Source organism: Pongo pygmaeus, chromosome 15, assembly GCF_028885625.2.
Source record: "Pongo pygmaeus isolate AG05252 chromosome 15, NHGRI_mPonPyg2-v2.0_pri, whole genome shotgun sequence".
NCBI lineage: Eukaryota > Metazoa > Chordata > Mammalia > Primates > Hominidae > Pongo > Pongo pygmaeus.
Genome location: NC_072388.2, coordinates 51,898,105 through 51,922,529, shown reverse-complemented (window position 1 = coordinate 51,922,529; position 24,425 = coordinate 51,898,105). Strand labels below are relative to the sequence as shown.

The 24,425-nt window shown below is 39.9% G+C and overlaps 1 long non-coding RNA gene across 3 annotated transcripts in view; it reads right to left on the bottom strand.

Annotated features, from left to right (window-relative positions):
* LOC129012074 (uncharacterized) overlaps positions 1–23,588 on the bottom strand; it is a 348,709-nt gene extending 325,121 nt beyond the window's left edge. For 2 of the 3 annotated variants that reach the window (XR_010123710.1, XR_008493559.2), the window contains exon 1: positions 22,976–23,572. This is a non-coding gene — a long non-coding RNA (uncharacterized LOC129012074). Of the gene's footprint in view, positions 1–22,975 lie in introns of all 3 variants that reach the window. The other variant, XR_010123709.1, reaches the window with a different exon arrangement.
* Positions 23,589–24,425: the final 837 nt, after the last annotated feature.

Genomic DNA, 24,425 nt, shown 5'->3' with positions numbered 1-24,425 from the left:
TCAAACTCAAGTGCTTAGTTGTCTTCCCAGCCACTATCTCAGGTCATCATTGAGATTAAGGTGGTCTACCAGACCTGGCCTAGTAGGGAACACAATTTAAACTCAGGTTTTGACTCCCTGCTATTAGAAGTTGAAAGTCAACATCACCAGGTAAGTCCAGTAGCCTGATTATCATCATCATCATCATCATTATCATCATCATTGTGCTCACTCTAGGCCAGGCATGGAATTATACCTTGATCTATGTTTTATCATTTATCAGTTGAGAAATACCTGGCTCGCTCAGAGCTATGGAGCATGGTTAACTAATTACATGCTAAGAGTTCGGGCAACCCCTGTCCCAAAATTACTTTCCTGACAACCTGAGTTACCCAGCTCTTTTTGGGCTATGCCTCCCACAGAGAACAAAAACAATCATCAGCCTGTACTGCTACTGCTCAACCAGTTGCCTGGCACCCTCCAGATTACACAAAGTTCTAGATTAAAGCAATCGCTTCTGCTGGAATGGGTCTGAACACAAATTCAGGGTCTTAACTTTGGGGATACAAACCAGGCTTACTAAAATGCCTAGTATGTCCTGGATTGGCTGCTCACAGGGCTATATCGTGCCACAAGCATGGGGTACTATAACGTTTTTTAAAAGAAACACTCAACAAGATTTAAAAATAATTAATTTTAATTAAAAGTAATTTATTAATTAATTACTTGATGGCCTTAAACTAAAATAATTAAATATGTGCATTGCTTAGAAATTATTGTGATAAATAATTTTATTAATTGCTTTCTATTAACATAAATTATTAATCGTTTCAGGCACTTTGCATTTGTAGGTTTGTTTTCTTCCTGTGTATACATTAATTTTCTACCTCAGCTATGTTAATGCTTCTATTTAAATAAATTCTTTTTTGTTCTTTTAGTTTAAAAGATTGTATATATAAAAGTAGTTTTACGCCTTACTCATTGTAGTAGTTACCATTTCAAAGTACCAATTTCTATATTAGTTGCAGTAACAACAGCTATAACAGATAACTCCCTAAATATCTGGCTTACCATAATAAAATGTGTTACTTGCTCATGTCAATTCCTAGCATGGGAGTAGAGTGGAGGTTCTACTCCAGGCAGTCATTCAGGGTCCAAGACTTCATAGGTTCTGCCATCTTTGTCTGAAGGTCATCCAGGAAATAGATGCCCAGTAGAAGGGAGAAAATGGAGGTTTCAGAGTCTTTCTGAATCAGGCCTGAAAGTGGAGTACATCAAATATGTCTCATTCCACTGGCAAGAATTCAGTCACTGGCCATACCTAGCTTGAGGGAGATTGAGAAATGTGGTTTACCTGCGGGCTCAGGCAGAAAAAGAAATTGTTTGGTAAACAGCTAGCCAATTTGTGTCTTGCCTTTTCACCTAATAATGCCACTCCTGGACCTCTCCTCAATAACCAATCCAAAATATAAAATGTTTTACATATACAAAGATGTCTTATAATAGTGGAAAAAAAACTGGAAGCATCTTATATATGTAAAAATAATTAAATTAAATTAAATTCTAATGCAGCCACTTGATAGATGGAATTCAATGCAGTCATTTAAAAAGTTTTATTGAGCCTATACAGAGACATTGGGAAACACTTAGACTATAAAGAGAAGTAAAATAAAAGCAGAGTCCAAAATTGTATACACTGATTATGACTATATTCAAATGTTCACAGTAAAATAAAAGATTGTAGAAAAAGTACAAATAATTTTAAAAGTTATAATAATGATGGTCATTTAATGCATGCCTGAGATAAGCTAGGTGAAGTACTAACAACTTTAGATGTATTATCCCTACTGCTTACTACCTTGGTACCCTGCAAGATAAATATTACCTGTTGCAGGCACAGTTAATAGATCTTGTGGAGAAGACAGGCCTCAACCTCATCCCCACACTTAATCAGTGGTTGATGGGGGTGGCCCAGTGGAGCAGATGTAATCTAGTTCTGACCAATGAGATATAACGAGAAGTCTGCCAGAGAAGTTTAGGAAAAGGTTTCTTCCCACATAAAAGACAGAGCCTCCTCGTGAGGAGAGAATCCTATTGCCTCCACTCCTTGACTTTCTGCTTTGGCTATAACTATGTGAGGCATTATTTTGGACCTAAGGTGGTCATCTTGGGGCCATGACTTGACCAGCCTAACAATGAGAAGCCAATATTCTCAGAATAACAAAGGAAAACACACACACACACAGAGCCTGGATCTGGGATGACATTGTTGAGCTGCTCCATCAGTACCACCATAACTTGCCCTCAGAATACTTTTTTTTTTTCTTTTTTCAGACAGTCTCTCTCTGTCGCCTAGCCTGGAGTGCACTGGCGCCATCTTGGCTCACCACAACCTCTGCTTTCTGGATTCAAGCAATTCTCCTGCCTCAGCCTCCCAAGTAGCTGGGACTACAGACGTATGCCACCACACCTAGCTAATTTTTTTTTTTTTTTGTATTTTCAGGAGAGATGGAGTTTCGCCATGTTAGTCAGACTGGTCTCAAACTCCTGGCCTCAAGCAATCCACCCGCCTCAGCCTCCCAAAGTGCTGGGATTATCGGCGTAAGCCACCCTAGAATTTTTTTTAAGTGATATAATTTAATGTCTTTACAGTTTAAGCCACATTTAATTGGGTATTCTGTATTCTCAGCTGAAGATATTCCCAAATGATACATTATCTTTTTTTATAGGCCTTACAGCCAGCAGTGTAAGAAACAGAACTGGGATACAAACTCATGTTGCTCTGGCTCCAAGGCCCAAAACTCCCTATGACAATACAATGAAATAAGGCCTCCCCTTCCCCCACCCTCTGCATATGCAGTATAATTCCTTCACTAAGGAAAAAGAATTTGCGCTTTTCCTGCAAGTCATTTCCTATACAACATACACAGTTTCAGCAGCCATTGTCAAGAAAATCCACTTCCCTTTCATTTCTTGTTACTCTTGGATACTTAACAACTTCTCTCACTAATTTTACAGAAGATATTTTCTGTTGCAGGCATTTCCAAAATATCTGTAACTATTATTTCTTCTTGGCATGTCCCTTGATATATCCCTTGTAGGTAAATGTTTGAGGGTGGAATGGTATTCCCTAAAACATATCTTTTTCTGGCCTTGTTTCTGACTGAGGTAAAATTATTTGGTCTTGGCAGGCTCTAAAATTAGTACTTGAACCCTCACTTTATTCAATGCATTATATCACTATGTTCTTTGGTTTTGAAACTACACTTTCTCCAGTGCAGTTCTAAATTTTCCACTGGACATCCCCTAGCTGTTTGCTGTTAGCTGTTTCCTTCAAAAAGGAAAAATTTGATACAAATTGAAAATGTTAACAAGAAGCGCACAGCTGAAACGCTAATTGTATTACTAAAGTCACCTGGATACACATTAGTATCAAATGTGCCTTTGTAACATATGCTTCACTTTTTTCAATTTATAACTACATAAAATGAACCCCCTTCCTCTGGCACAAGTCTCTTTTGTTCCCATTCAATTTCTACTCCCTCTTAACTAAAACACAAGGAGTCAGAACACTTTGTAGAGAGGACACTATCTTAATCCTCTGGACAAAGGACACTGTTGATTAAATGCAAGGTCTTGACTGAAGGAGATCCTTGGAAGGGTCCCATCAGAGATGATCTTTCTGATTAGGAATTGTGTCAGGCATTTTGGAGTTCTGCCATCAAATGCTGCATGGTGAGCTTCTACACATCTCCTGCCACCACCTATTATAGCAGAGAAGCCACAGCAAAGGTCAATTTCCCAGATACAAAAATAGGTCCCACTCCTGTGAAGGGCAATCAAGCTCCTGCAAGGAAATGGTCTGCAAAAGGGAGCCCTTAGGAATTCGCTTTTTATTTCCTCTGAAACTTGAGCTTGATACCTCCCTCAAGCTCAAGTTTAAAATTGTAAAGAAGAAAAACACAATTTAAATTTTTACTCTTATTTACTCACGATGAGTAAAACCCAATCATACAGAATGAGGGAGAAAAACAAAGCTCCTACAAATTAAAATAAAGAACTTTGAAAAGAGTCAAAGAGAAACAATCTAAACTAAGAATTTGGACACTCAGCTTTTAGTTTCTGCTCTATTACTAATAAATTGTGTGTCCCTGGAGAAAATAGTTAATCTTTATGACTAATTTCAGTTTTCTCATATAAAATTATGATGACAATGATGATATAGTTGTACCCCACTTCATGGTTACAAGGTCCTTTTATATACTTTGATACAACAACCCATGAGACAATTATTATTACTGCCAGTCTAGAAATGAGGAACTAAGACTTCGAATGGTTAAATGACTGACTGAAGTTCATACAACTGCAAACTGTAAGGTGATAATCACATGTAGGTCTTCTAAGTCTAAAATCAATTGCCTTTCTACTAATCCCTATTGAGAGGAAGATCTCCAACATGATTCAAAATCTGTGATACTACAATCAAAATTCCAGGAAAGTAAGATTGAATTATTTCTGTACCTCTACAGAGACTAGGGCGTCAGTTTTCATTTTCTTATTCTTACCTATTTCATTCTTAGGACAAAGCTCATAGAAGTTAACTAAGAATAAGCTGGCCTTCAGAAAGAGGGGAAGAAGCTATATAACGAGAGAGCAAGAAATGACAGGTTGAGACACTATGGAATAATCTGTTGAATGATATACAAATAGAAATTTTTATGAGCCATATATTTATTTTTATTCCAGTAAATCATTCTCTTCTTTCTCCCATATGAAAGATATCTTACTTTGATTAAAGGATTTTTGTATAATTTATTTCATCTACTGTTTCATTACACACAGTTTTATCATCTCAAAAGAAAATCCTCCAGTGAATTCAACTGTACAGCACAATCAGCCACTATTACAAGTATGTTTTTCTCCCTCTGTCATCATCCTCTTGGGATATATAAAGATAATAAAATGAACTAAGCATGCTTTATAATTTCCCTGGTCTAATTTGTTACCCATTGTGAAAAAGAGAAAGAATCAGGATGTAAGATTTCCAAGAGTTGGGGAATGAAGGATTAGAAATCTCAGCAACATGGGGGGGAACTTACCTTACTTCCTCCATGAATTTATTTAATCTTTTTATATATAAGTGTGTACATTTCCTAAAATGAATTTGAGGCAGCTTAAAGTAGAAAATACACATAAGTTAGCCACTAAAATTGAGATTAAAAACAGCCTGTATTTTTCTCTCAGTCTTATTCATTTTGAAGTGAAGATTAGAGGATGGTCTTACATTCAAAAGCAAATAATAATAGGAACATATATCACATCCTAAATACAAATGTTGAGACCTCAGAAATCTATTACTAGCTTTAGAAAGCAAATAAGGACTTAATTTCTCTGATACCATCATTGTTGTCATCAACTTTATAAAACAGTTTTAAGTGCCTATTTGCAGAAATCAACATACTTAAGCATTGTAGTTTTTCAGAAGTTGAATAAACATGTTCCCTATTATCATGGAACTTAAAATGTCACACTAGAAGCAGAACAGGAACATTAAACCAACCCTTAAATGGACAGCAAGATACTTAGGATAGGTCAAATGGGGTGAGGGCATCTCTCACAGGGTCATAAGTGAAGCATCCGCAGATGAGCTTTGTTTTCAGGAGCTTCTTAAGTAAGGAGAAAAGAATAGCTGGGTACTTAATAGAACAGAGAGTGTTTATTAAGTGGCACTGCTTAGGAAAAGATTCAAAGGCAGTAATTGAACTAGTCCAATGCCAGTTTGGCATTGGTTAGCAGCCAGTGGAATAATCATCTTCTCTTTGCTGGTAGGGAGAAAAGATGAGGTTTAACTACAGGAAGTCTGCCCACCAAAAGACATCAGGGATCTTAGCCCAGACGACGTTATTGAAGAATGGTGGCCCTGTCCATATATCAAAAGCTTGAGGTAAGGCTGGGTGCGGTGGCTCACTCCTGTAATCCCAGCTCTTTGGGAGGCCGAGGCAGGAGGATCACAAGGTCAGGAGTTCAAGACAAGCCTGGCCAACGTGGTGAAACCCCGTCTCTACTAAAGATACAAAAAATTAGCTGGGCATGGTGGTGTGCACCTGTAATCCCAGCCACTCGGGAAGCTGAGGCAGGAGAATCACTAAAACCCAGGAGGCAGAGGTTGCAGTGAGCCAAGATTGTGCCATTGCACTCCAGCCTGGGCAACAGAGCAAGACTCCATCTCAAAAAAGAGAAAAAAAAAAAAAAACCTTGAGGTGAAAGGGAAGAAAAAGCAATCTGAGTTTGATAAAGATAGACAATAAAGGGGATCAGAAAATGCCACCCCAAAATATGCCACTTTGGCATTATTATTTTGAGCTGAAGGCAACAGAGAAAGAGCAGATGCAAAACACACAGACAAACCAGAAAACTCTCCACCTATGTTTGTCTAAAAGCTGGGCATACATTTTCATTTGTAAAAATGCCCTCCCTTGCCAGGTGCGGTGGCTCAGGCCTGTAATCCCAGCACTTTGGGAGGCCGAGGTGGGTGGATCACCTGAGGTTGGGAGTTCAAGACCAGCCTGACCAACACGGAGAAACCCTGTCTCTACTAAAAATACAAAATTAGCTGGGCATGGGGGTACATGGCTGTAATCCCAGCTACTCGGGAGGCTGAGGTAGGAGAATCACTTGAACCTGGGAGGCAGAGGTTGCAGTGAGCCAAGATTGCGCCATTGCACTCTAGCCTGGGCAACAAGAGCAAAACTGTGTCTCAAAAAAAAAAAAAAAAAAAAGTCCTCCCTCCTCTCTCTTGTTCCAGGAAGAGACAAATGAGTTAATCACCACACATAACTCTAGACTCTTATCAGCCCAGAGGTGGCACCAAGAGGAAGCTACATAACAAACCTTACTAAACAACACTTATCTTCCATTAGTTTCCCCATATATTTGCCTCTCCAAAGTTTGCTGTCTCCGAAAACCTAAATCTCCTTTTCCTTTGTCTTGTCATTCTTCCACAAATTTATCGTTCTTTGTTAAAATAGTATCTAATCCCTGGGGTCTGTCTAACCACCCCTTTGAGTTATTCATTAGTGAGTTCCTCCCACATGTTTGTACACTACACACATAAATAACCTTTGTTTTCTTTTCTCCTGCTAATCTGTCTTTTGTCAGTTTATTTTGCAGGGCCCCAGTTACTGAATCTGGTAGGTCACAGGAGAAAGGTTTTGTCCTCCCTTCCAACAAACAAATTCAGATAATTTAGTGACAACCAAATATTTGCCCAAATTTTCCTCTATACGTGTATATTACCCCATTTAATTCAGTTTGTGAAAATAGATGGTATAGGTTACTCTGATTATCACAATACTGATCATAAGATGGTATAAGTCATTCTTTTTTTTGTTTGTTTGTTTGTTTGGAGATGGAGTCTCACTCTGTAGCCCAGGCTGGAGTGCAGTGGCATGATCTCAGCTCACAGCAACCTCTACCTCCCAGGTTCAAGCAATTCTCCTGCCTCAGCCTCCTGAGTAGCTGGGACTACAGGCATACGCCGCCACGCCTGGCTAATTTTTTGTATTTTAGTAGAGACGGGGTTTCACTGTGTTGCCCAGGCTGGTCTCGAACTCCTGAGCTAAGGCAATCTGCCCACCTTGGCCTCCCAAGGTGCTAGGATAATGTGTAAGTCATTCTTATTACCAGAATGCCATAAATAAGAAAAAGAATGAAGTATTAATAATAAAATGTCAAATAGAACATTTGCTATAATCAGGCTTAGCAATTTAATGTGAAAATCTACTTCACTTTTTATTTTTATTTTCTTGAGATGGAATCCTGCTCTGTCACCCAGGCTGGAGTGCAGTAGTGCGAACTCAGCTCACTGCAACCTCTGCCTCCTGGGTTCAACCAATTCTCCTGCCCCACCCTCCCCAGTAGCTTGGATTCTAAGCATGTGCCACTACGCCCAGCTCAATTTTTGTATTGTTAGTAGAGATAGGGTTTCACCATGTTGGCCAGGCTGGTCTTGAACTCCTGACCCAAGTGTTCCACCTGCCTCAGCCTCCCAAAGTGCTGGGATTACAGACATGAGCCACCATGCCTGGCCCTATTTCACATTTTCAATTCAGTAATGTACAATTTAGTTTTTTTCAAGTTTTCATTACCAGACTTAATAAATAGCAACTTCTTGATTTTGTCCATTCATAATGCAAACATTTCTCTGGGAAAAATGACCTAACATGTTTTCTACAGAAGCAGAAATGAGAAAAGAAACTATTCTTGACCCTCCCTTTCTCCTCTCCCTGCCAAAAAAAAGAAAGAAAGAAAGAAAGGAAGGAAGGAAGGAAGGAAGGAAGGAAGGAAGGAAGGAAGGAAGGAAGGAAGGAAATGGAAAAAAGAAAGTAATTCTTATATAAAATGTAATGAGGCTGGGCACATTGACTCATACTGGTAATCCCAGAATTTTGGGAGGCTGAGGTAGATGGGTTACTTGAGCCCAGGAGTTTGGGACCAGCCTGGGCAACATGGTAAAACCCCATCTGTACAAAAAATACAAAAATTAGCTAGGCATGGTGGCATGCACCTGCAGTCTCAGCTACTTTGGAGGCTGAGTGTGGAGGATCACTGGAGCCTGGGAAGTGAAGGCTCCAGTGAGCCATGTTCATGTAACTGCACTCCATGCTGGGTGACAAAGTGGCATGTGACCCTGTCTCAAAAATAAAATCAAATTGAATCTAATGAGACACCAACATTTCTGAGTATTACTTCGAAAAAATCTGAAATTTAAGAATTCTTAGCCAAGTCTGATAAAAATCCTTCAAAATTTCTGTCTGACCATAGCTTCCTATTTTCCAGTTTTTTACTCCTTTATTCAGACCTCGTCACTTTCTGCTTCGCACAGAGAGCTCCAATCTCACAGTCCTTCCGTCTTGATCTAATTTATCAGCAGTTTCCTTCCATATTCAGCCAAGATAGACCCAATGGATCTTCAAATCCTATGCTCTTGACAGAATTTTCAGATATCTTTTTTTCACCCACAGATCAATCCAATTATCCATTGTATATTCTTCTACATGTAGCAGCCAGTTGATTGCTGCCAGCATAAATAAATTATTTCCCACTGCAACCACTTAAATGTCACTCAGAAATGCCTTTTGCCTGCCCCAGTCAGCTCATTCTCCTAATCACAGTGCAAATGTCAAAATGACCTCCCTGCTTCTACTTGCCCTTCCACATACTCTCTGAAAAAAGACACTTCTACTGCTTAAGAGAAAACAGTCCATCTCTCAGCTTCAAGGCCTTCGAGCCTACAGATTTACTTACACACTCTCCTAGATTTACGCTATTTCTCCTCTTGATGGGGGCCAATTTCCTTGTGAGTGCTCTGGATTCTTATCTTCTGTCTCCTAAAGGACCTGGCTCCAGCAATCAGTCATCATTGTCTTATCCCTCTCACTTCTTCAGCTTTTTTCTCTGTTAATTCCTTCCGCTATATGTACACACATGTTCAATAATCTCTCATCTAGCGAAACATAATAATAAGCTAAAACAAAACATAAAACAAACACCACCAATAAAATACTTGCTTAACCCAGGAAATTAATTTTAGCTTTTGTCCTGTCTCTCTCATTTTTTCTTCATACAAAACCTAATTGTTTTAAATAATGCCTATTTATATCATCATAACAGAAATTGATTATCATTATTATTTAAGTGAAAATAGAAGTGAATAGAAAAAAATCACCCATAGGTAAATTACCAAGAAAAATAGCAGTTAATAATTTCCTACATTCATGTACAGTTTTTCTGTTGCTGTTATCATTAAAATAATCGTAATCATAAAACAAGCAAATTCATATATTTTGATTTTTAAAAATAAAATCCACTTTTTAAAAATTAAAAGGTAGTAAGGACTCTGGCCACAACGATGCAGTGAACTTCTCCTTCAATATACTTTCCTCTGCTCTAAACACAAAACAACTAAAAATCCAATATTAAAAAAGAGAAAATTAAAAAGTGTTATCCAGTCAATCATATCAAATAAGGGATTCATGTCAGAATATATAAGGATCACCTAAAATTCAACAACAACAACAAAAACTTGATTTTAAAATGGGCAATTGACTTGAATAGGCATTTATCCTAAGAAGACATACAAATAGGCAAAAGCACATGGAAAGTTGCTCAATATCACTGAACATTAGGGAAATGAAAATCAAAATCACAATAAGATGTCATGTCATGTCCATTAAGATGGCTACTATTTATTTTTATTTTATTATTACTATTTATTAAGACAGGGTCTCACTCTGTTGCTCAGGCTGGAGTGCAGTAGTATGATCTTGGCTCATTGCAACCCCTGCCTCCTGGGTTCAGGCAATCCTCCCACCTCAGCCTCCAAAGTAGCTGGGACTACAGGCGTGCACCACCACAACTGGCTAATTTTTGTATTATTTTGTAGAGATAGGGTTTCACCATGTTGCCCAGGCTGGCCTTGAACTTCTGAGCTCAAGCAATCTGCCCGCCTCAGCCTCCCAAATTGCTGGGGTTATAGGCGTGTCTCCACACCTGGTCAGATGGCACTATTTAAAAAAAAGAAAAAGAAAAAAAAAAAACGGGTGGGATTCAGTGGCTCATGCTTGTAATCCCAGTACTTTGGGAGGCCAAGGCAGGCAGATCACTTGAGGCCAGGAGTTCGAGGCCAGCCTGGCCAACATAGTGAAACCCCATCTCCACTAAAAATACAAAATATTAGCCAGGCGTGGTGGTGGGCACCTGTAATCCCAGCTATTCAGGAGGCTGAGGCAGAAGAATCGCTTGAACCCAGGAGGTGGCAGTTGCAGTGAGCTGAGATTGCACCATTGCACTCCAGCCTGGGCAACAAGAGCAAAACTCCATCTCAAAAAAAAAAAAAAAAAAAAAAAAAAAAAAAAAAAAATATATATATATATATATATATATATATATATATATGAGACTATAGAGAAATTGGAGCCCAGAACCCTTGTGCACTGTTGGTGGCAATGTAAAATGGTGCAACCACTGTGGAAAATAGTATGGAGGTTCCTCAAAAAATTAAACATAGAATTACCACAAGATCCAGAAATTTTACTTTTGGTTATATACCCAAAAGAATTTTAAGCCAAGGACTCCAAAAGATATTTGTATACACAGATTCACATCAGCATGATTCACAATAGCCAAAAAAGTGACACAACCCAAATATCTATGAATGAATACACAAACAACATGTGTTATGTTCACATAGTGGGATATTATTCAGCTTTAAAATGAAAGGAAATTATCACATGTTACAATGTGGATCAACCTTGAAGATATTATGCTAAGTGAAATAAAGCAGTCACAAAAGGACAAACACTATATGATTCCATTCTATGAAGTACTTAGCCAAATTCATGGAGACAGAAAGTAGAATGATGTTGATGGAGCTAGAGAGGTGCAGGGAATGGGGAGTTATTGATTAATGGGTACAGAGTTTCAGTTTTGCAAGATTAAAACAGTTCGGAAGATGAATGGTGGTAATGGTTGTATAACAATGTGAATGTACTTAATGCCACTGAACTGAACACTTTAAAATGGCTAAAATGGTAAATTTTATGCTATATGTATTTTATCATAATTTTTAAAGAAAACTAAAATTTAAAGAGGTTTAGCCAGGTTTCAGAAATAATAAATATCTCTGTGACCACACATGAAGAATAAAACAAAGCAATGAACACAATCAAACTGGCTTTGTTGGGGAGATGGGGGGTGAGGGGTGGGCGGGGGGAACCAGAAGTGATCCTGGAAGAAAAACAAACAAAAAAAACCCCTGACATTCAAAAAAATATATATCCTGTCAAATGTACATTAATACCAATATTTATAACACCTTGCAAAGTACTTAATAATAAATATTATCTTCACTTTACACATGAGAAAACAAATTAAAAGGTCTTAAGCAACTTGTCTAAAATCACACACTTAGAACCAGGATTCAGACAAAGATATGGCTTACTCCATTGCCTTTTTTTTTTTAACCCTATATGCAAATGTTTCTAGGGTAGGGAAGATCACTATTAGCTCATTAACTGACCCTAAATTAATAATTATTTTATTAGAAGGTTGAAAGGCCCTAGAAAATTAGCCTACATGACTCAGTAAATATTTATTCAACACTTAGATTATCCCAGGCAACATTCTAGATTCTAAGACCATAGCTGTGAACTGAGATGGGGATGGGATAAAGGGAAGAAGTAAAAGAAGCGAGGAAAGAGGGAATGGAGGAAGATAGATGATCATGGTGTACCTAAGCTGGAAGGCTTGATAAAAAGTCTACTGTGTGACTTCCAAGAAGTTCCTATGCCAGCAACTACTTATTATCTTGACTGTGGCACCTTTCCCATATGATAAACTGTTCCTATCCTATTTCTAGACCCACTCATCACCAATTTCCATGCCTTAGAACAAAAATCAAAGCTTCAGTGTAGTCTTTTATTGGTTGTAATTCAAGTATTAACTCATCTTCTTTCATATATTACCATCTTAAAAAGGCTCTATCAAAATGGAAAAGCCATTAAGAAAGACCCAAAGTAATGAAGTTATTAAAATAAAAAGAATGACAGATGTCAGCAAGATGGCTGACTAGAGATGCCTGACATTTTCCCCCACTACAAGAAAAGGACAAAGGCAATGAATGAACAGCTAAGATTTGACTGGAGTGTTGAAGGGGGAGCACCAGAGTGTAGCAGGGAACTGGAGATGCACCTGTGGTGATTGGAAGTTCAGGAGGACTGCAAGGATGCAACTGGTCTCTGCAGCCTCACCTCCCACCATGCTCCCTCCCTGATTGGATCGGCCTAGAGTCAGGAGGGAATTCCTGTTGTAGGGAAAAGGTAAGCAGAAGATTCCCACCAGCCCCCACTGCCACTACAAATACAAACAGTCCTTATATAACACGAGAATCCCACAGTCCTCACAAGCCCTGAGCCCAGTTTGGAGAGCTACCAGGAATTCATACAGCCACATTGCCCTGAATAAGGACCACAAGGTGTGCACTCCCACCCCTACCTACCTGCTTTGAGCCAATCTGCTGCAGCAGAGCACCATCTTGAGACCAGAGACACCTCTGAAGAGTGTCTTGCCCTGGGGGCCAGTAGCCACTGCACCTCTCCAGCACTGGGGCTCCATCTTCATTATTCCAAGTCCACACAGGTGGCTGAATGCCACAACCCCAGCCACAGGGAAACCAACCACCATCACTGCACTTCTAGCCAGAGTAACAGTTTGCCAGTCCTCCCTGGGGCAAACCCACCCTCAGCAAGCCAAACCACTGTGCACCCTCCCCCAAGAGGAAAAGATTCCCAAGTCTCTGAGCAGCCGATATGCCCCAAGGCCAGTGGAGTGACTATGTGTCCATGCCAGGACCTGAGAAACAGCCCCCACAGTGCCCCCACCTCCCACAGACATGTTCTTGGCTTACCTAATGGCCTGTGCCCCAATAAGAGTCTGATAAACAGCCCTGTAAGCTGCTCCTGGTAGGCACAACTCCTCAGATGGCTGAGCAGCCTTGCACTAGCATCCCAGACCTGAGAAACTACCCCATGGGCTTCTCCAGCACACATGCCCCCAGGTCAGCTGAGCAGGTGTGTATTCACTTCCCAGGACTGAGGAATGACTCCGTGGCCCATCCCCAGAAGACACGCCCCCAGGACAACTGAGCAGCTGTGAACCCATGTCCCTAGCCAGAGAAACAGCCCCATGGGCCACCTTGGTAGGATGCCCCCTACGGCCAATTGAGCACTGCTGTGTTTCATAGGCCCATGTCTCATGCCTACAAAAGAGGCTTCCGGGCTACCTCCCACAGAATTGGCCCAGACCAGCCAAGCAGCTGTGCAGCTGTTCGTAGGGCTGAGAAACAGCCCCGTGAGTTGCCCCCAGCAGACATGTCACCAGACCTGCCAAGCAGCTGTGTGACAACATCCCAGGCCCGAGAAACAGCTGTGTGAGCTGCTCTTAGCAAGAACATCCTCAGGCCAGCCAAGCAATTGTATGCTCATGTTCCTGGCTAGAGTAACAGCCCTGTGGCCCCAACACCACCAAGCAAAATCCCAATCTGGCTGATCCATTGTGTGCATACATGCACCCCTAACCTGAGAAACACCCTGGCAAGCCACGCCAGCAAAGTTGCACCACCATCACCACAAATTATCTCAGTCCAGGCCACAGAGAAACTCACAAGTGTCATTAGTGTAGATTATAGCTGAAGAAACTACATGGAGACTACACTACTATGTCCCTCTAGAACCAAGGCCAACACACCCCATTGAACTGATACACCAAGACCCATTCATACAACTAAGTCTTTCCCTATGAAACCTTCCATAAAATTGGAAGACATGACTTTTCTGCCAGATGCATAGAAAATCAACATAGAGATATATCAACCATGGAAAAGTAAAGAAATGTGACCTCTAAGGGAAAGCAGTAACTCTCCAGTAACAGACTCCAATCATAAGGAAATATAAGAAATTCCAGAAAAAGAATTCAAGCCCTAATAATCTTAAGGAAGCTCAGTGAGATAAAAGACAATACAAATAGACAAAACAATGAAATCAGAAAAATGATTTGAATGAGAAATTCAACAAAGAAATAAATATCATAAAAAAGAACAAAAAAGAAATTCTAGAGCCAAATAATTCAATGAATGAAATTTAAAAAACCAATTGAGAGCTTCAACAACAGACTAGACCAAGCAGAAGAAAGAATTTCAGAACTTGAAGGCAGGTCTTTTGAAATAACACAGGCATACAGAATAAAAAAAGAATGAAGAAAACCTACAAGATTTATGGAACACCATTAAGCAAACAAATATTTGGCATTCCAGGAGGAGAAGAGAAGGAAAAACATAAGAACAACATATTTAACGAAACGATAACAAAAACCTTTGCAAGACTTGGGAAAGAGATGGATATCCAGTTCCATGAAGCCCAAAGAAACCCAAATAGATTCAACATAAACAGTTCCTTTCTGAGCCAAATTTGAGTCAAATTCTCGAAAGTCAAAGACAAAGAAATAATTTTAAAAGCACCAAGAAAAAAGTGTCAAGTCACATACTAAAAAATTCCCATTAGACTAATGGGAATGAGAATGAGATGATACTAATATATTCAAAATACTGAAAGAAAAAAAAAAGCTGCCAGTCAAGAATATTTTACCCAGCAAAGGTATCCTTCAGAAATGAGAGAAAAATAAAACTTTTCACAAACAAGGCATAACTAAGGGAATTCACCATCACTAGATTGGCCTTGCAATAAATGCTCAAGAGAGCCTTACATCTGAAAGTGAAAAGATGATAACCACCATAATGAAAACCTGTGAAACTATAAGACTCACTTGTAGAGCTGATAAACAAAGGAGAAGGAGAAAGGAATCAAACCTTATTGTTAACAGAAAACCACCCAACCAAAAAAATAAATAATCAGAGAGGAAGTAGGGAACAAAAGATATACAAAAAAAACCAGAAAACAACCAATAAAATGACAGAAATAAGTCCTATCAACAATAATCTTAAGGTAAGTGGATTAAATTCCCCACTTAAAAGCTATAGAGTGGCTGAATAGATTTAAAAAAACAGACCCAAATATATGCTGCCTACAAGAAATTCACCTCACCTATAAAAGACACACATAGTTTGAAAGTGAAGAGATGGAAAAAGATATTTCATGCAAATGGAAGCCAAAAGCAAGCAGGAGTAGCTATACTTATGTCAAACAAAACAGACTTCAAATTAAAAGCTGTAAAAAGAGACAAAGAAGGATATTATATAATCACTAAAGGATCACTTCAGGAAGAAAATATAATAATTGTAGATACATATGCACTCAACACCAGAACACTTAGATTTATAAAGCAAATATCATTAGATCTAAAGGGAAAGATAGACCCCAATTCAGTAACAGTTGAGGATGTCAACTCTCTACTTTTCTCTCAGAAAATCAACAAAGAAACATCAAATTTAAACTGTAACACTGACCAAATGGACCTAACAAACGTTTACAGAACATTTCACCCAACAGCTGAATAATACACTTTTTTTTTCATTAGAACATGGAACATTCTTCAGGATTGATCATATATTAGGACAGGCAGACACATTCTGAGACAAGTCTCAGAAAATTTTTAAAAATCCAAATCATATGGAGTATCTTATCTGGCTACAATGAAATAAAATTAGACATCAATAACAAGAGGAACATTTGAAACTATACAAATACATGGAAACTAAACAACATGCTCCTAAACAACCAATGAGTGAAGTAAGAAATTAAGAATAAAAATTTAAAATTTCTTGAAACAAATGAAAATAGAAACACAACATACCAAAAGCTATGGGGCTCACAGCAAAAGCAGTATTAAGGGGGAAGTTTATAGTAATAAAGGCCTACATCAAAAAACTAGAAAGATTTCAAATAAATAACCTAATAATGCACCTCAAGGAACTAGAAAAGCAAGGACAAACCAAATCCAAAATTAACAGAAAGGAAGAATAAGGATCAAAGCACAAATAAACAAAATTGAGAATAACAAAAATAAAAAAATAAAAAAGTTTAATGAAACAAAAAGTTGGCTTTTTGGAAAGATAAACAAAATTGACAAACCATTAGCTAGACTAAGAAAAAAAGAGAGAAGACTCAAATAAATAAAATTAGAAATGAAGAAGGAGACATGACAATGGATATTACAGAAAAAGAAAAGATCGTCAGAGGCTGGGCATGGTGGCTCACGCCTGCAATCCCAGCACTTTGGGAGGCTGAGGTGGGTGGATCACGAGGTCAGGAGTTCAAGACCAGCCTGGCCAACATAGTGAAGCCCCATCTCTACTAAAAATACAGAAAATTAGTCAGGCATGGTGGCAGATGCCTGTAATCCCAGCTACTCAGGAGGCTGAGGCAGGAGAATCACTTGAACCCAGGAGGCGGAGGTCGCAGTGAGCTGAGATCTTGCCATTGCACTCCAGCCCAGGTGACAGTGCGAGACTCTGTCTCAAAAAAAAAAAGAAAGAAAAAAGAAAAAAAGATCATCAGAGACTACAATGAACAACTATACACTAATAAAAAAATTTGAAAACCTAGAGAAAAATGGATAAATTACTGGATACATACAATCTACCAAGATTGAACCAAGAAGAAATAGAAAACCTGAGCAGAAGACCAATAACAAGTAACAAGAATGAATCAGTAATAAAAATATTGCAACAACGATAGACTGGATTAAGAAAATGTGGCACATATACACCATGGAATACTATGCAGCCATAAAAAATGATGAGTTCACGTCCTTTGTAGGGACATGGATGAAATTGGAAATCATCATTCTCAGTAAACTATCGCAAGAACAAAAAACCAAACACTGCATATTCTCACTCATAGGTGGGAATTGAACAATGAGAACACATGGACACAGGAAGGGGAACATCACACTCTGGGGACTGTTGTGGGGTGGGTGGAGGGGGGAGGGATAGCACTGGGAGATATACCTAATGCTAGATGACGAGTTGGTGGGTGCAGCGCACCAGCATGGCACATGTATACATATGTAACTTACCTGCACATTGCGCACATGTACCATAAAACCTAAAGTATAATAATAATAATAAAAAAAAAAGAAAAAAAAAAAAAAAGAATGAATGAGGGGAAAAAAAAAAAAAAAAAAGTTCAGGCCGGGCACGGTGGCTCATACCTGTAATCCCAGCACTTTGGGAGTCTGAGGCAGGCGGATCACAAGGTCAGGAGATCGAGACCAGCCTGACCAACATGGTGAAACCCTGTCTCTACTAAAAATACAGAAATTAGTGGGGTGTGGTGGCACACGCCTGTAATCCCAGCTACTCAGGAGGCTGAGGCAGAAGAATCGCTTGAACCTGGGAGGCGGAGGTTACAGTGAGCCAAGATCATACCACTGCCTGGGCGACAGAGGGAGGCTCTGTCTCAAAAAAAAAAAAAAAATTCGGGTCCAGATGCCCTCACCACTATATTCTGCCAAACCTTTAAAGAATAATAGCAGTTATTCTCAAACCATTTCCAAAAATTGGAGCAGAGGGAATTCTCTCTAACTCATTCTACAAAGCCAGCATAACCTTGGTACCAAAACCAGACAAAGACACAACAAAAATAGAAAACTATAAGCCAATATCCCTGATGAATATAAACATAAAAATCGTCAACAAAATACTAGCAAACTGAATCCAACAACACATCAAAAAGATAAATACATTATGAGCAAGTGAGATTTATCCTAAGGATACAAGGATGGTTTAATATATATAAATCAATAAATATTATACATCATATCTATAGAACGAAGAAGAAAAAACATATCATCTCAAGAGATGCTGAAAAAAATTGATAAAATTCAATATCCCTTCATGATAAAATTGCTTAATAAATTAAGTATAGAAGAAAAGCATCTCAACATAATAAAGGCTGTATATGACAAACCCACAGCTAACACCTTACAGAGTGGAAAAAAGTTGAAAACTTTTCCTCTGAGAACTGGAACAAAACAAGGTTGTCCATGCACACCACTCTTATTCAACACAGCACTGGAAGTCTTAGACAGAGCAATTAGGCAATAGAAAGAAATATAGGGCATCCAAATTGAAAAGAAAGAAGTCAAATTGTCCCTGTTTATATATGATATGACCTTATATATAGAAAAACCAAAAGATTGATTCTACAAAAAAACTCTTAGAACCAGTAAACAAATTCAGTAAAGTTGTGGGATACAGAATAAACAAAAATCATTTATTTTCAGAAACAACAAACTATCTGGAAAAAAAAACAGGAGGGCAATCCCATTTACAATAGCTACCAAAAATAAAATAAAATAAAATAAAATACCTAGGAATAAATCTAACCAAGGAGGTGAAAGATCTCTACAAGAAAAACCACAAAACACTGATGAAAGAAACTGAAGAAGATATAAACAAATGAAAAAGACAAGCCATGCTCATGGACCAGAAAAATTAATATTGTTAAAATGACAATACTTCCCCCAAAAAGATCTACAAATTTAGCACAATTCCTATGAAAATACCAATGACATTCTTTACAGAAAAAAAAAATCTAAAATTTGTATGGAACCAAAAAAGAGCCCAAGTTTCTAAAATAATCCTGCACAAAAAAAGAGCAAAGCTGAAAGTATCATAGTACCAGATCTCAAAATAATCAAAACAACATGATATAAAAACAAATACATAGACCAATTGAATAAAATTAAGACCCCAGAAATTGATACACGTATCTACAGTCAACTGATTTTTGACAAAGGTGCCAATAACACTCATTGGGGAAAGCACAGTCTCTTCAATAAATGATTCCGGAAAAACTGTATATCTGTATGAAGAAGCATAAAACTAGACCTCCACCTCTTATCCTACACAAAAATCAATTGAAAATGGATCAAAGACCTAAATGTAAGACCCGGGACAATAAAACAACTAGAAGAAAATATAGGAGAAACACTTCAGGACATTAGTCTGATAAAATATTTTATAAATAAGACCTCAAAGCACAGAAGACAAAAGCAAAAATAAACAAATGAGATTATATCAAACTAAATAGCTTCTGCACAGCAAAGGAAACAATCAGCAGAGTGAAAAGACAACCCCCAGAATGGGAGAAAATATTTGCAAACTATTCATTCATCAGATGATTCATATTCAGAATATACAAGGAACTAAAAAATAACAAATACTGGCAAGAATGTGGAGCAAAGGGAACTCATATACTATTAGTGGGAATATAAACTAGTACAACTGCTATAGAGAATAGTATAGAGTTCCCTCAGAAAAACTACAAATGTAACTGACATATGATCCAGCAATCCCACTGCTGGGAATGTACCCAAAGAAAAGGAAGTCATTATATCAAAGAGACACCTGAACCCCCATGTTTATTACATTATTCATAATAGCCAAGATAAGGAATTGACCTAGGTGTCCAACGACAGATAAATTGATAAAGAAAATGTGGTATATGGCCGGGCCCGGTGGCTCATGCCTGTAATCCCGGCACTTTGGGAGGCTGAGGTGGGTGAATCACTTGAGGTCAGGAATTCAAGACCAGCCTGGTCAACATGGCAAAACCCTGTCTCTACTAAAAATACAAAAATTAGTCAGGCGTGGTGGCAGGTGCCTGTAATCCCAGCTACTTGGGAGGCTGAGGCAGGAGAATCACTTGAACCCTAGAGGTGGAGGTTGCAGTGAGCCAAGACCAAGCCACTGCACTCCAGCCTGGCTGACAGAGCGAGACTCTTGTCTCAAGAAAAAAAAGAAAGAAAGAAAGAAAGACAGAAAATGTGATATATATACACAATGGAGTACTAGTTAGCCACAAAAAGAAATCCTGTCATTCATGGCAACACGGATGGAACTGGAAAACATTATGTTAAGTGAAATAAGGCAGAAACAGAAAAGTGTTTAACTTTCATATGTGGAAGCTAAAAAAAGTTGATCTCATAGAGGTGAAAAGTAGAACAGAGGATACTGGAGACTGGGAAGTGTAGGAGGAAGAGATGGAGAGGGAGAGACTCGTTAAAGGATACAAAACTGCAGCTAGATAGGAGGAATAAATTCTATTGTTCTATATCACTGCAGGATGACTAAAGTTAACAATAATATATCACAGTTTCAAATAGCTAAAAGGAGGATGTTAAATGTTCCAACACAAAAATATGATAAATGTTTGAGATGATGGATGCTAATTACCTTGATCTGATCACTGTACATTGTATGTATCAAAACATCACTGTGTACCCCCATGAATATTAACGATTGTTACTTGTCAATTTGAAAAATGTGTAAAGAATGCAATAATGTTAAAAAAAATAGGCAGGGCACAGTGGCTCACGCCTGTAATCCCAGCAATTTGGAAGTCTGAGGCAGGCAGACCACCTGAGGTCAGGAGTTTGAGAACAGCCTGACCAACACGGAGAAACCCCATCTCTACTAAAAATACAAAAATTAGCTGGCTGCGGTGGTGCATGCCTGTAATCCCAGCTACTCGGGAGGCTGAGGCAGGAGAATCGCTTGAACCCAGGAGGCGGAGGTTGCGGTGAGCAGAGATTGCGCCATTGCACTCCATCCTGGGCAACAAGAGCAAAACTCCATCTCAAAAAATAGTAATAATAAAATTAAATAAAATTAAGAATTAAAAATAAATAAAAAGAGGAGCAATGGAACAAATATTTAGGGAAAGAGATGCTTTGAGCCCCAAATCACTCCAGGTGGATAGCATCCTAATCTTAATTTAAATGTTACTGCTTATAACAGAAGAGCTCATTCTAGCTAGGCATGGTGGCTCATGCCTGTAATCCCAGCACTTTGGGAGGATGAGGTGGGGGGTTCCTCGGGATCAGGAGTTCAATACCAGCCTGGGCAACATAGCGAGAGCATGTCTTTGAAAAAAAAAATTTTTAATTAGCCAGGCATGGTTGCACTTGCCTGTAGTCCAGCTACTCAGGAGGCTGAGGTGGGATGATTACTTGAGCCCAGGAGGTCAAAGCTGCAGTAAGCCATAATTGCACCACTGCACTCCAGCCTGGGTGTCATAGTGAGACCCAGTCTCAAAATCAAAACAAAACAATACAAAAAAAAACCTCACTCTGCCTTTTGATTAAAGGGATAAAGTGAGGAAAGAAGTGGGTTTTTTTATTTGCTACGTACAGGAGGATTCAATTCAGATCAGTTCAATTTAACAAATATTTGTTGAGCCCTACTCTATATCAGACATTATTAGGTACAGAAGATATGAATAAAATGTCTGTCTTCAGGAAGTTCAAAGTCTGCAGAGAAAGACTAGTAAACCAAAATTTTATGAGACCATAATGAAACACCATTACACATCCACCAGAATGTCTACAATTTAAAACTCACACAATACCAAATATTGATGAAGATATGAAGCAACACATTTTTGGTGGGAGTGTAAATGGTATAATCATTTTGGGGAAAAGTCCAGCAGTTTTTTAAAAACAAAAACTAAATATAAATATTCTATGACCCAAAAATATCAGTCCTAGAATTGAGTGTGTGTGTGCGTGTGTGTATCAACAAAAAGACCTTCACAGGAATATTCATAATAGCTTTGTTCACAATAGCCAGAAACTGGAAACAGCCCAGGTGTGCTTCAACTGAAGAATGGATTTTTAGAATTTAGTATATCTATACAACGGAATATTACTTGGTAATTTAAAGACTTTTAAAAAATAATGACCTGCCGGACGCGGTGGCCCACGCCTATAATCCTAGCACTCTGGGAAGCCGAGGCGGGCAGATCACCTGAGGTCAGGAGTTCGAGACTAGCCTGTCCAACATAGCGAAACCTTGTCTCTACTAAAAATACAAAAATTAGCCGGCATGATGGCACACGCCTGTAGTCCCAGCTACTCAGGAGGCTGAGGCAGGAGAATCACTTGAACCCGGGAGGCAGAGGTTGCAGTGAGCCAAGATCGTGCCACTGCACTCCAGCCTGGGCAACAGAGTGAGAATCTGTCACAAAATAATAATAATAATAACCCTGTCTCTACTGAAAAACATAAAAAATTAGCCAGGTCGTGATGCATACCAGTAGTGCTAGCTACTTGAAAGGTTGAGGCAGGAGAATTCCTTGAGCTCAGGAGCTCAAGGCTGCAGTGAGCTATGACTGCACCACTGCCCCCCAGCCTGGGTGACAGAGTGAGATCCTGAATCTAAAAGCAAACACAAAAAAATTACTGATACATACAACCTACGTATCTCAAAAACATTATGCCGAGTAAAAGAAGTCTTACATGAAAGAGAACATACTGTACAGTTCAATTTATATAAAGTTCTATAACAGGCAAAACTAGTTGGAAGAAAATCAGAATAGTCATTGCCTCTAAAGTAGATTATTTCCTGGGAAGGGGCTTGGGTACACTTTTCGGGGTGAGGGTAATGTTCTATATCTTGATAGGTGTGTAGGTTACTCACATGTATTGAGAGGTGACAACGTGCTAGCAGCCCTCACTGGCTCTCAGCGCCTCCTCAGCCTTGGCGTCCACTCTGGCCATGCTCAAGGAGCCCTTCAGCCCGCCACTGCGCTGTGGGGACCCCTCTCTGGGCTGGCTGAGGCTGAAGCCAGCTCCCTCTGCTTGTGGGGAGGTGTGGAGGGAGAGGCGGGGGCGGGAACCGGGGCTGCGGCCAGTTCCGGGTGGGCGCAGGCTCCGCGGCCGGCACTCAGAGCAGCCGGCCCAACGCCGGCCGGCAGCGCCGGCCCGGCAGTGAGGGGTTTAGCACCCGGGCTAGCAGCTGCGGAGGGTGCGCCGGGTCCCCCAGCACTGCCGGCCTGCCCCCGCGGCGCTTGAATTCTTGCTGGGCCTCAGCCGCCTCTCAGCGGGGCAAGACTGGGGACCTGCAGCCAGCCATGCCGGAGCCTCTCGGATGGGCGCGGCCCCCTGCTTCTAGGCGCTGGGTCCCATCGACCGCCCAAGGACTGAGGGGTGTGGGCATGTGGGCGCAGGACTGGCAGGCAGCTCTGACAGCGTGTCCCCAGCGCCGGATTCACTAGGGGAAGCCTGCTGGGCTCCTGAGTCAGTTGGGGACTAGAGAGAACTTTTATGTCTGGGGGAGGGCTGTATATGCACCAATCAGCTCTCTGTGTCTAGCGGCGGAGGGGGGGCGGCGGGGGGGGGGGGGTTGTAGATGCACCAATCAGCACTCTGTATCTAGCTAATCTGGTGGGGACTTGGAGAACTTTTGTGTCTCGCTAAAGGATTGTAAATGCACTAATCAGTGCTCTGTGTCCAGCTCAAGATTTGTAAACGCACCAATCAGCACTCTGTAACTAGCTAATCTGGTGGGGACTTAGAGAACTTTTATGTCTAGCTAAAGGATTTTAAATACACCAATCAGCACTCTGTGTCTAGCTCAAGGTTTGTAAACACACCAATCAGTGCTCTGTGTCTAGCTAATCTAGTGGGGACTTGGAGAACTTTTACATCTAGCTAGAGGATTGTAAATACACCAATCAGCACTCTGTGTCTAGCTCAGGGATTGTAAATGTACCAATCAGCTCTCTGTAAAATGGACCAATCAGCTCTCTGTAAAATTGACCAATCAGCAGGATGTGGGTGCGGCCAGATAAGGGTATAAAAGCAGGCTGCCCCAGCCAGCAGTGGCAACGCAGGTCCCCTTCCACACTGTGGAAGCTTTGTTCTTTCACTCTTTGCAATAAATCTTGCTGCTGCTCACGCTTTGGGTCCGCACTGCCTTTATGAGCTGTAACACTCACTGCAAAGGTCTGCAGTTTCACTCCTGGGGCCAGCAAGACCACGAACCCACTGGGAGGAATGAACAACTCCGGACGAGAGGAACAAACAACTCCAGAAGCACTGCCTTAAGCACTGTAACACTCACCGCGAAGGTCTGCAGCTTCACTCTT